This window comes from Trichosurus vulpecula, chromosome 3, assembly GCF_011100635.1.
Source record: "Trichosurus vulpecula isolate mTriVul1 chromosome 3, mTriVul1.pri, whole genome shotgun sequence".
NCBI classification, from domain to species: domain Eukaryota; kingdom Metazoa; phylum Chordata; class Mammalia; order Diprotodontia; family Phalangeridae; genus Trichosurus; species Trichosurus vulpecula.
In genome coordinates this window covers 319,244,156-319,257,107 of record NC_050575.1, presented here as the reverse complement: position 1 = coordinate 319,257,107, position 12,952 = coordinate 319,244,156, and positions in this window count along the sequence as shown.

Below are 12,952 nucleotides of genomic sequence, written 5' to 3'. Positions count from 1 at the left end.
GTAATTTTTTTGTGTTTGCTCTGAAGTTCAGGGTGATAGCTTTTCCCCCTGAACTAAGTGAGTGGTATTTGTATGACAGATTAAAGTAAGCTCGTTTTGCTCTCCTTAGTAAAACAGATCAAAAGAACTTGGGCTTTTGCAACATTCTGTGAGCTGGTTGTTGTTGATTTTACACCCCCCACAGCAGCTGCTAGCCAGATTGTTGAAAAAATAACCTATATTAATTGCTTGCCTTCTCCATGATTGTGGGTGAGAAGGGAAGAAGGGAGAAAATTTGGAACTCAAAGTTTTAAAGACAAATGTTAAAAATTGTTTTTACATGCAACTGGGAAATAATATATACAGGTAATGGGGTATAGAAATTTTTCCTGCCCTACAAGAAAGTAAGGGGGGAAGGGGAAAAGGGGGTGGACTGGGGTGAGGTGATAGAAGGGAGAACAGACTGGGGGAAGGGGTAATCAGAATAGATGCCATCTTGTGAATGGGGGGAGGGGAGAGATGGGGAGAAAATTTGGAACTCAAAATCTTATGGCAATGTATGTTGAAAACTAAAAATAAATAAATTAATGAAAAAAATCTCTCTGGGATATAGCCTAGTAGTGGTATTGCTGGATCCAAAGATATGGAGTTTTATGATCTTTTGGCCATAGTTCCAAATTATTCTCCAGAATGGTTGGATCAATTCACAACACCAACAGTGCATCACTGTCCCAATTTGCTCACATACCCTCTAACATTTATCATTTTTCTTTTCTGTCATATTAGCTAATCTGATAGGTGTGAGGTGGTACCTCAGAGTTGTTATATTTCTCTAATCAAAAGTGATTTAGAGCATTCCTTCATAGACATAGACTGCTCCTATCCTTTGACCATTTATGAGTTGGGAAATCACTTGTATTCTTTTTTTTAATTTAAATTTATTTATTTAACATATTTAGTTTTCAGCATTGATTTTCACAAGAGTTTGAATTACAAATTTTCTCCCCATTTCTACCCTCCCCCCAACTCCAAGATGGCATATATTCTGGTTGCTCTGTTCCCCAGTCAGCCCTCCCCTCTATCACCACACTCCCCTCCCATCCCCTTTTCCCTTCCTTGCTTGTAGGGCAAGATAAATTTCTACGCCCCATTGCCTGTGTATCTTATTTTCTAGTTGCATGCAAAAACTTTTTTTTTGTTTTTGAACATCTGTTTTTAAAACTTTGAGTTCCAAATTCTCTCCCCTCTTCCCTTCCCACCCACCCTCCCTAAGAAGTCAAGCAATTCAACATAGGCCACATGTGTATCATTGTGTATAACCCTTCCACAATACTCATGTTGTGAAAGATTAACTATATTTTGCTCCTTCCCAACCCATCCCGCTTTGTTGAATTTTCTCCCTTGACCCTGTCCCCTTTTGAAAGTGTTTGTTTTTGATTACCTCCACCCCCATCTGCCCTCCCCTCCATCATCCCCCTCTTTTTTTATCTTCCTCCCTCTTCTTTCCTGTGGGGTAAGATACCCAATTGGGTATGTATGGTATTCTCTCCTCAGGTCAAATCTGATGAGAGCAAGGTTCACTCATTCCCCCCTCACCTGCCCTCTCCCCTTCCCCCACAGATCTGCTTCCTCTTGCCACCTTTATGCGAGAAAATCCACCCCATTCTATCTCTCCCTGTCTCCCTCTCTCAGTATGTTCCTCTCTCATCCCTTAATTTGATTTTATTTCTTTTAGATATCTTCCCTTCATCTTCAACTCACCCTGTGTCTGCTCTCTCTCTCATATATATATATATATATATATATATATATACATACATATATATGTATATATATACACATAGATATATACATATATACACTTTCACTTATATATATATACATAAACATATATATATATGCATATTCCCTTCAGCTACCCTAATACTGAGGTCTCATGAATCATACATGTCCTCTTTCCATGTAGGAATGTAAACAAAACAGTTCAACTTTAGTTAAGTCCCTTGCAATTTCTGTTTCTTGATTACCTTTTCATGCTTCTCTTGATTCTGGTGTTGGAAAGTCAAATTTTCTATTCAGTTCTGGTCTTTTCACTGAGAAAGCTTGAAAGTCCTCTATTTTATTGAAAATCCATATTTTGCCTTGGAGCATGATACTCAGTTTTGCTGGGTAGGTGATTCTAGGTTTTAATCCTAGCTCCATTGACCTCCGGAATATCGTATTCCAAGCCCTTCGATCTCTTAATGTAGAAGCTGCTAGATCTTGGATTATTCTGATTGGGTTTCCACAATACTCAAATTGTTTCTTTCTGGCTGCTTGCAGTATTTTCTCCTTGATCTGGGAGCTCTGGAATTTGGTGACAATATTCCTAGGAGATTTCTTTTTGGGATCTATTTGAGGAGGCGATCGATGGATTCTTTCAATTTCTATTTTGCCCTGTGACTCTAGAATATCAGGGCAGTTCTCCCTGATAATTTCTTGAAAGATGATATCTAGGCTCTTTTTTTGATCATGGCTTTCAGGTAGTCCAATAATTTTTAAATGATCTCTCCTAGATCTATTTTCCAGGTCAGTGGTTTTTCCAAGGAGATATTTCACATTGTCTTCCATTTTTTCATTCCTTTGGTTCTGTTTTATAATATCTTGATTTCTCATAAAGTCACTAGCTTCCACTTGCTCCAATCTAATTTTTAAAGTGGTATTTTCTTCAGTGGTCTTTTGGACCTCCTTTTCCATTTGGTTAATTCTGCCTTTCAAGGCATTCTTCTCCTCATTGACTTTTTGGAGCTCTTTTGCCATTTGAGTTAGTCTCTTTTTAAGGGGTTGTTTTCTTCAGTGTATTTTTCAGTATTTTTTTGGGTCTCCTTTAGCAAGTCATTGACTTGTTTTTCATGGTTTTCTCGCATCCTTCTCATTTCTCTTCCCAATTTTTCCTCTACTTCTCTAACTTGCTTTTCCAAATCCTTTTTGAGCTCTTCCATGGCCTGGGACCAGTTCATGTTTTTCTTGGAGGTTTCTGTTGTAGACTTTTTGACTTTGTTAACTTCTTCTATCTGTATGTTTTGGTCTTCTTTGTCACCAAAGAAAGAATGCAAAGTCTGAGACTGAATCTGGGTGTGTTTTCACTGCCTGGCCATATTCCCAACCAACTAACTTGACCCTTGAGTTTTTCAGTGGGGTATGACTGCTTGTAGACTAGAGAGTTCTATGTTCTACGTTTGGGGGGGAGGTGCCAGCTCTGCCACACCCGCACTGCTCCTTCCCCAAGAACCCCCAAACCGGACTGGGCTTAGATCTTCAGCAGGCTGTGCACTCCTACTCTGATCCGCCACTTAATTCCTCCCACCAGGTGGGCCTGGGGCCAGAAGCAACAACAGCTGTAGTTGCCCCCGGGGCTGGAAGCCGAACCTCAAACTCCCTCCACTCCCGCAGCTTTTCCTGCTAACCTTCTCCACTGTCATTGGTGTTTGTGGGTTGAGAAGTCTGGTGACTGTAGCAGCTCACTGATTCAGGGTGGGAGGGCACATTCCCCCCGCTCCTGGTCTGCTTGGTCTGAGCTACTCACACTGGGCTCTGCTCTGCTCCACTCCCAGCTCCCAGCTCCACATGCGATAGACCTCACCCAGGGACCATCCAGGCTGTCCTGGGCTAGAGCCCTGCTTCCCTCTGCTCTTTTGTGGGTTCTGCAGTTCTAGAATCGGTTCAGAGCCATTTTTATAGGTTTTTGGAGGGACTCGGTCGGGAGCTCACGCTGGTCCCTGCTTTCCAGCCGCCATCTTGGCTCCGCCTCTAATCACTTGTATTCTAATAAATTTGATTCAGTTTTCTGTGTATTTTAGAAACTAGGCATTTTTCAGAGACATTTGCTGTAAAAAAAAAATTCCCTAGTTTTCTGTTCTCCTTCTAATCTTGGTTGCACTGGCTTGGTTTGTGCAAAACCTTTTTAATTTAAGATAATCAAAATTATTCATTTTACATCTTGTAATGCTTATCTCTTGTTTGATCATACATTCTTCCCTTTTCCATAGATGTGACAGGTAAACTATTCTTTGCTCTCTAATTTGCATATAATTGTGTCATCCTTTATATCTAAATCATGTACCCATTTTGATCTTATCTTAGTATATAGTATAAGATATTGGTCTGTTTGTTATTTTCTGTAAGAGAAAATCAACCCAGAACTCTCAATGAAGCTCTCTAATTGACTGTTCAGGAAATAGCAGCATAGCAGAGCAGGAAATACGCTGGCCTTGGTGCAAGGAAACCTGAGTCCAAATATATCCTCCAAATTTCCTGGTTGTGAGACCTTAGGGAAGTCACTTAACTTTGCTGGATTTTGGTTTGATCATCTACAAAAATGAAATAAAAATAATTGTACTATAAATCTCACAGTGTTGATATTTGGAAAGTACTTTGTAAACCTTAAAGTACTAATTTTTTTATTATACTATCCTCATTTCCTCATCTATTGGAAACTCCCCCCTTCATCCAAGTATTCGGAGCCTTAAAATTAATCTTTGTTATGCTGTATAGTAGTCAACAACGTAAACAATGCAAAGGGTCTTTCTAGAAAGTAAATTTGATTTCCTAGCCCAGCCATGCCCACCCCGTACTTGAGTATCCCATGAAAGCTAACTCAGGCTAAAGACACACTTTGAACAAACATCCACTCGGAAACCCCCACTACATGAGTCCCCACCAATATTTCTTTTCCCAGGCAAGCCAGAGGATACATGGAGACAAAGCAAAAGACATTTCCAATTTAGGATCATAATAGAGAACTATGAGAGGCCTCACAACCAATCTAGTTCAACAACCTCAACTTTACAAATAAAGAAACCAAGGCCCCAAAAGATTAAGTGAACTTGCCCAAAGACACACAATAAAACAGAATAAATTACAAGGAAGCCTCCTCCCCACTATTCACAGGAGCACATTCTTCCAGAGGTCCCCATACCAGTAATAGGAGAGAGGACATATATTGAGAACATGCACAACCAAGAAATGCATATGTTCCAAGAATAGCACATGACTATATGGAATGCATATAGAAAGGGAAACTCCTGCTCCCCAGGCTGTCTCAGCAGAAACCCTTCTCCATTTCTGACTCTGATGCTTGGTGCTATCCTTACAGAGGCACTGGTTTCATCCACTCTGGGGATGTCATCAAGATGCTTGTTGGTCCGGAAGATAATTATTTGTACTGTTAAGGCATTCTCAGCACAGTGTTTACATCTGCTTGTCTTCTGCAGCACTGTCATCTGCTTGGCTCTGGAGTACCTTTTCCAAGTATTAAACTGTTCTCTTGCTGTGTGCTGATATTTGATTGAATTCCAGCTGCTATGTGGCCTATCCCTCTTAAAGGTAGGTTTATGCTCTTTCAGCCATAGCCTCAAGAGGTACTTCAGTTCTTTTTGAGAGTCAGGTTCATAACCAGTCCTAGCCAAACAGCAAAATTCAGTGGAAGTGTTCAGACTTAAATTAAGTCCTTCTTTTGAACTCCTTTGCTCCTACTTTGGGCTCTTACTCCTTGAATTCAGACTGCTTGTTGGATTGTGATAAGTCTTTTCAATTTCTTTCTTGTCCTTCTATCACGGGTCCATTCAAGCCACCTGGGGAGCTTCACATAGCAAGACAGGGGAGTGGGAAGGTTGCAGGTTTAAGTTAATGTGTTTTTATTCTATGTTCTAACCAGTAATAAAGATTGCTGCTTTACCTACATGTGTTTCATTTTTTAATATGATTACATGGGCTACTAAAACTAATCAGTAGTAGATTTTAAAATATTAATATATCTAAATAAAAAATATGAAATCTCAATTTATAGATGAAGGGGAATGATACAAGGGAGTTGTTATTTAAAAGTACACTGTTGAGGACAATTGCCAGTGTATCCAGAATTATATTCTCATCAGAAAAGTTTTAGAATCTTGGACTTTGCTGGAATCAAAAAAGACATTTATTCTAACCAACATAAAAATCATATACTCTAAGAACTAGAAGGGACCTCAAGGTCCATCTATTCTAAGACACTTGACAAAGATCCCTAGTATAACACATTAACAAGTATATTTATAGCCCATGGACCATATGCAGCTCACAACACTCCTAACTGTGGCCTGAACCAGATTAAAATATAATTATGAAATATCTTTAAAAATGATAAAAATTTAAGAAAACATAGTGTTATATATAGTTTTCTAAGTCAATATTCAGCAGTAGAGATCTTTCTGTACGGTTAATGGTCCCCATTTCTATTTGATTTGACACCACTGATCTAGCCTATGCTTGAAAATCTCCAAGGAAGGAGAACAAATTAATTTCTGAGGCAGTCCTTTCCAATTTTAGTTAGCTCTGAATATTGGGAAATTTTTCCTTTCATCCAGTCTATATCACCCTCCTTCAGCTTCCATCCATTCCTCCTATTTCTGCTCCTCAAAGCTAAGCAGACCAGTTGAGCTTCCTCTGCTGCATGATAGTCCTTTAAATATGTATCATGACTATCCCATTCCCCATACGTGTTCTCTTCTATATGCTAAACATAAGTTCATTTAACCAAATTTCATATGGCATGTTCCACAGTATTCTCACCATCTTGGGAGCCCTCTTCTGGACAAGTTCCAATTTGTCTATGCTGCTTCTGAAATGTGCTGCCTAGAAATAAACTTTTACAATCTCTAGGCTATGCTATGTGCAAATTATCATATTTTCCTTCATCCAAGGTGTTGATAAGAATATTGACTAGTACAAAGTAAGTGACAAATCCCCAGGGTACTCCACTAGAGACTTTTGCTCTAGTAGACATGGACCCATTATTAAGAACTAAGTTTTAGGCCTGGTCACTCAACAAATCCACCTAATTGTAATATCTAGTTAATATATTTCCATTTTATTTATAAGGAGAATATAAGATGTTTTTGTCAATACTTCGTTAAATGCCCCTTTGAAACTAGGGCAATTTCCACAATTTAAAAGTACAAAGACAAAAATTGAGACATGGATACAACTTAGAGACAATGCATTTATACAGGGCAAAGTCAGCTGCAGTTCCTTTTTTCCCAGCTGCTCATTTGCATATTACCAACTATAAACTTTAGAGTTAATAACTGGTGAACCCTGAACCTCATAATGATTTTATGATTTTGGGAAAATGTGCCTTGCCTAGTTATGCCTTAGCTAGCAGGAGTTAGTATTTGGTTACTCACTATAAGATAGGGTGGTTCTCACTCCAGCCCTCACCCAGGAATGACTGTTCTAAGAAAGGACCCAAGAACTATGGGGAAGAAAGGCAATGCCTCTCTGTATGGCCATCTGCCACCTTAAAGACGAGCATTGTTCATATTCCAGTCAAGAGGGCAGAACTGGAGAAGATTCTGCAAATCTGAGTTTATGGGTCTCTGTTCTTTCTGAATGGGTAAAGGATGGTTCTGGTAATGAAGAAGCCTGGCCCAAAAGAATAGTGGCCCAGTCCAGAAAAGAAGATTCCAGTCTCAGTAGAAATGCCTCAACCCTTCAAAAAAGCTTCTCAGTCTAACAAAGGAACTGTCTAGGCCACATTCCATCTGCTTGACACTTTGGTGTGCTAATGAACTCCTTTTTTAAAATTTCCTGAGTTTGCCTTATTTATCAGGGCAAGATTTCTTTTAACAGTCCTGGCAACCACTAAAGGACCACTCACTCACATGATTATCACTGGGTGAGCCCACCATCTGACTCTACAGCCAACTCTCATACTTTTGTCTGATCATGGGTTGGACTGGACTCTCTCAGTGGATAGTCAGCTGTGAAGTGGTCAGAGAATTAAATTCCCCAAACTCAGGAAGAATGAGAATAAATAGGTCCCAAGGCCAAATTTGATTCTCTCTTGTTTGTACATGAAGATAAAAGAATGGCACTGCATGAAGAAGGCAGGAGTGAGTAGCTGGTCTTGCCCAACATTAGATTGTCAAGGGACAGAAAGGCAAGGAATACTGGCATTATTATGGGATTGGGCCAGGGTAAGTCTCTTTCCAACTTAGGCAAGCTGACAAAAGCTTGGGAAAAAGGAAAACTGCCAGTTCACCTGGGAATGTTCGGTGAGGATTGGCCTAGGCAAATAGAAAATTGTGGGAAACAAATTTGGCCAGATAACCTTCTTTCAGCTGCACATGCTAAAAACCAGACTTGAAAATCTAGAACCTAGGCAAATGGATTATTGGTGCTGTGGTATGGGACTTTCAAACTGATACTACCCCTCATTACCGTGTCCACTAGAGGTACCATACAATCCAGATTTCTCAGAGCACCAAAGACCACGGCACCCTTAAGAACCAAATCAGCAGGACCTTTAGAAAAAAAGAGAAAGAAAACAAAGTTAAGGAAGTAAAAAATTTAGCAGAATTTTGAGGCCATTATTCACTGTGAACTTGAAGGGGTTACATTAGAACACAAAGGAATTGATTTGGCTCATTGGGTAATTCTAAAGAAATCTGAAAGGTTTTTTTAGGACCCTTAGTGTCTGATTTGCCTTCCATATTATGAAACCTGGACTGTCACCAAGAATCTTTCAAAGTAAGCTAACAGCAGTGGGTTCTACAATTTGGGGTGCTGGCAGCTAATGACCCTTAGGAAATTTGAGATTTTGAAGTTAACATTTGTGACTGTACATCCAGATTTAATATGGTTGAAGTTTGGCCTGAAACTAAATTACAATGTGGTTTTAGTAAGATAATGGTGGTAAATCAGAATGTTAGTGCAAAACACATTTGCTATTTAACACTAAGGCAATATGCTTAGAAAGTGTGTGTGACTTTAAGCAACTAACTCCTCTGTTTACCTCAGTTTTCTAATCTGTAAAGGGGATAATAATAGAACTCATGCCTCCAGGGGAGACTTCCAGGGTTGTTGTCGGGATAAAATGAGGCAATAATTGTAAATTGCTTAGAACAGTGCCTGGCACATGGTAGGCACTATACAAATGCTAGCTGTTATTAATTTGTTAAATATAAGTACTTTATCCTGGTTTTTGATTGTAATTAGTATAGAATGCCAAATAGATGGTGATTTCTCTATAAAAAGACCAGGAAATGCATTCAAATGACCTACTATTATTTGATCAATAAAAAGTTCTGCGTTAAAATTTTAGAATCCACAATTTTATTGTTAAGCTCCTAATTTTTCTTGTATTGTGAAATTTGGGAAGTCATTACATTAGAAATTGTGTTAGAAAAGTAACTTCTCTTTTAATATTGATATTGTTAGATTAAGAACTGAACTGTTCAAAATGTTTGAAAACTATTGAATATTTAATTGGATATATTTTGCTTTAAGATGGATAACTTACTGTTTGGGGTTAAAGTAGCAAAGACTTCTTAAGTTGTCCCAATCTGTGAAGTTTTTAGGACTTTCTATTTGGGTAGGGTTGTAAGATCTTAGCCCTGCTGACAGCATGTTGTAATCTAAAGTTTGAGAAACTAGGACCACTCCCAGTCAAAGTGGGGAAATTTACAAGTTTGCTTATAATCAAGAGTGAGTTTTGTCTGATACATTATTTGGCTATCATTTATGAAAATTATGAAATTATACCTGTTAATCGAAGTTATATCTTTGAGTCAATTTAGTAACAATAAACCTTCGATTCAAAGATTTCATTTTTCCCTTAGGGGTTAATAGGCAATACAGATTGGGGGCTTATTGTAGTCAGCATTTTTGAGTCCATTATCACATATGCACTGTATGATGTGTGAAACTCTAGAATGTAGTTATTCTTAATTTATAAATGAAGGATATATAAAATGCCTTTATATGCACTCATTATTAACTGTTACTGCAATATAAGAAAAATAATGATGATCTAGCCCTAAGCTGTGATTAGTGAAATTTTTCTGTTTGAGGTAAAAACTCCTGGGCTTTATTTGATATTGTTTTGAGTTTTTATTTCAGGTATAATTGTCTGAATTGTCATTAAGCCAAAGCCTACCATTCAAGAGGAATGCTATGTGTTGCCCAAAGAGAGTGTGGTCTAAGAACTGCTACAGGCAGATGTCTGTGTCTGGGAAAAGTTGACGGGACAACCTTGCATAGGCAAAGGTAAGATCCTCTTGATTCATTTTCTCCATTGTGCTGTTTCCTTTTATAAAAGCAAACAAACAGCAAGCACTTATTAAGCACCTATTATATTCCAAGCACAAAAGCAAACCAGTCCCTGCCCTCAAGGAGTTTCCATTCTACTGGTTTCTTTTTAAAAAAATATTTTTATTATTTTCCAATTACATGTAAAAAAATTATAACATTCATTTTTAAAAATTTTGAGCTCCAAATTGTCTCCTCCTTCCCTTGCCTCCCTCCTCGTTATGAGGGCAAACACTTCTATGTAGGCTATACATGTTAGGTTATGCAAAACATTTTCACATTAATCATGTTGTGAAAGAAAACAGACAAAAACTCAAGAAAAATAAAGTTTAAAAAAGTATGCTTCAATCTGCACTAGACTCCATCAGTTCTTTCTGTGGAGGTGAACAGCATTTTTCACCATGAGTCCAGAATTTTCTTACATCATTATATTGCTGAGAATAGCTAAGTCATTCACAGTTGGTGATTGTACAATATTGCTCATGCTGTGTATGATGTTCTCTTGGTTCTGCTTCCTTCACTTTGTATCAGTTGATGGAAATCTTTCCAGGTTTTTCTAAAAGCATTCTACTTGTCATTTCTTATACTACAATAGTATTCCATCATAATCACAGAGTACAACTTGTTCAGCCATGCCCAATTGATGGGCATCTTCTCAATTTCCAATTCTTCACCACTCCAAAAAAAAGCTGTTACAAATATCTTTCCACATGTAGGTTCTTTTTGCTTTTTCAAAAATCTCCTTGGGATACAGATCTAGTAGTGGTATTGCTGGGTCAAAGGGTATGCACAGCTTTATACCCATTGTGCTATTTTCTTTATGAAGAGAAACCTTAGGAAACAAACAAAAAACCAAAAAGGTACCTTTAGTTTTCCCAGTTCTCTTAGCACTAGGGAATTGGGAAAATTTAAGGTACCTTTTTCATTTTCCCAATTACCTAAGGCTGAGAGAATTGAGAGAATTGGGTATATGCTTCCAGATAGGGTGTCCATCCTTGTCCTCTATGCTTTAGAAGGTGTGCCCAGGTCCATGGCCTTGAACATAACTACTGGACTGAGAACCTGAGAGCATCAGGCTGAGTATGAGACAGCCTCATAGCTGTTGGACCTAATGGGACCTGGGAAGTCAGGCCCGAAAAGCACCTCCAAAGTGCTTGAAGGGCAAGAAGGGGATAGGGAGAGGGGGAGGCATACCTATATTCCAGTCTTGGTTGGGATAGAATTTGAGATTAGTAGTATTCCTGGTCTCAGGGAATCAAAATGATGAGGTTAAGGAACCAAAATGACAAGGTTAGGGAACCATAGGTTTTTAGGGGTGCTTGAGATCCCAAAGTACAGACACACCAAGTCCTGCCAAATAAATTCAACTCAAGCCTTCTCAGCCAAAGAAAAACAAAGTTAATTAAAGATTTGCCATAATGGGTAGGGGAGCCTGAGCCTTTGTGATGCTAATGCCAGTGGGCCAGATTGAATCTAAGCTGAGCCTGGCTAAAATACCTAGATTGAATCTGAGCCTGGCTAAAATACCCTGTGGATAATGTTGAACTTTGCCATTGGCTATTAACTATGACTATTACCTGGAATCAAACAGAGTTAAGGGAGTTTTTCCCCAGTTATGGCTTATGTCGTGTCAGTCTGTGCCCTTGAAGGGACAGTCTTAATATGGTCTTAACTCTGTCTTTCCTTTTTCCTTTCACAGATAATTTCTATAATCAAGGCAGGGGAGCAGGGGAAGTTTTTGTTGTTGTTGTTGTTGTTGTCACAATACTAAATCTATTAAAAATAGATATATACTAAAACACTTGAGTTACTATAATAGGGTGCAAGTATGAAAGATCTTACCATTTTTAATCTTTACTTATTATCAAATACCTGTATTAAACAAGTAAGTTCTTAGTTTTAATATCCCCTTGCGATAGTTATATATTCCTGTATAAGATTAAGTATTTGAGGTGTTTTATTCCTTCAAGATGATATGAGGATAAAGATGAAAAAATTTTTAATTAAATGGAGTAATAAACTTTGAGAAAGTAACAAGAATATATTGTAAGGAATCTAAGGACTGGGATATGTGTGTGTGCGTGTATTTGGCTTCCAAATGTATCTAATTGAAATACAGGCTTTGAGTATATTTTAGTAATAAGTTCTAAAAGTTGATTAGTAACAAGTTTGAAAAGTTGCATTAATAATTGTAAAGAAATTTAAAATATGTTTTTTCCTATTTTGAAATTTGTCTGACAATACTAAGTGGCAGGAGTGCTCATTTTCCAAGTCAGGCCCTCATAGATCCTTTTAAGATTCTTCCTTCAACCTGTTGATGGCATTGGCCATATCAGACATAGTGTTTGGAAAAGATAGAAAGAACAAGTGCTGTGAAAAAATGGAAATTCTCTAAAGTTTCAGGTGAATTGTAGGTTCCTAATCGGCATTCTTCTTATAGATATGTTGTTAATAGGATTAGATCCATGGTATCTGAACTGGATTTTACCACATAAACTAATTACTGAAAATCCAAACTGATTAGATTTTTGTCACATTTTACTAAGTAATACTGTCTTATCACTAGCAGGCTTTAGCAGCATTACCTAGAAAAATCTCCACAAGTGACCTGGAATGGTAGAGGAAATATCTCCACTAACCTACCCTGATCCATACCCAGCTATTTGAGAGATGCACAGGAGGTGCTTGCCAGGCTCCTAAAGATCATGGACACTGCCAAAGGACTTAAAACCCCTAAAGCTACAGTTATATTAGATTTCTTTATTCCCTCTAATGTAACCTTGCTTGCTTTTTTATTTGTGTGTGTATTATGGACCTGTTACCTAGTCTGTCAGTTGCATATCATGTCTGCTTGGACTGATAC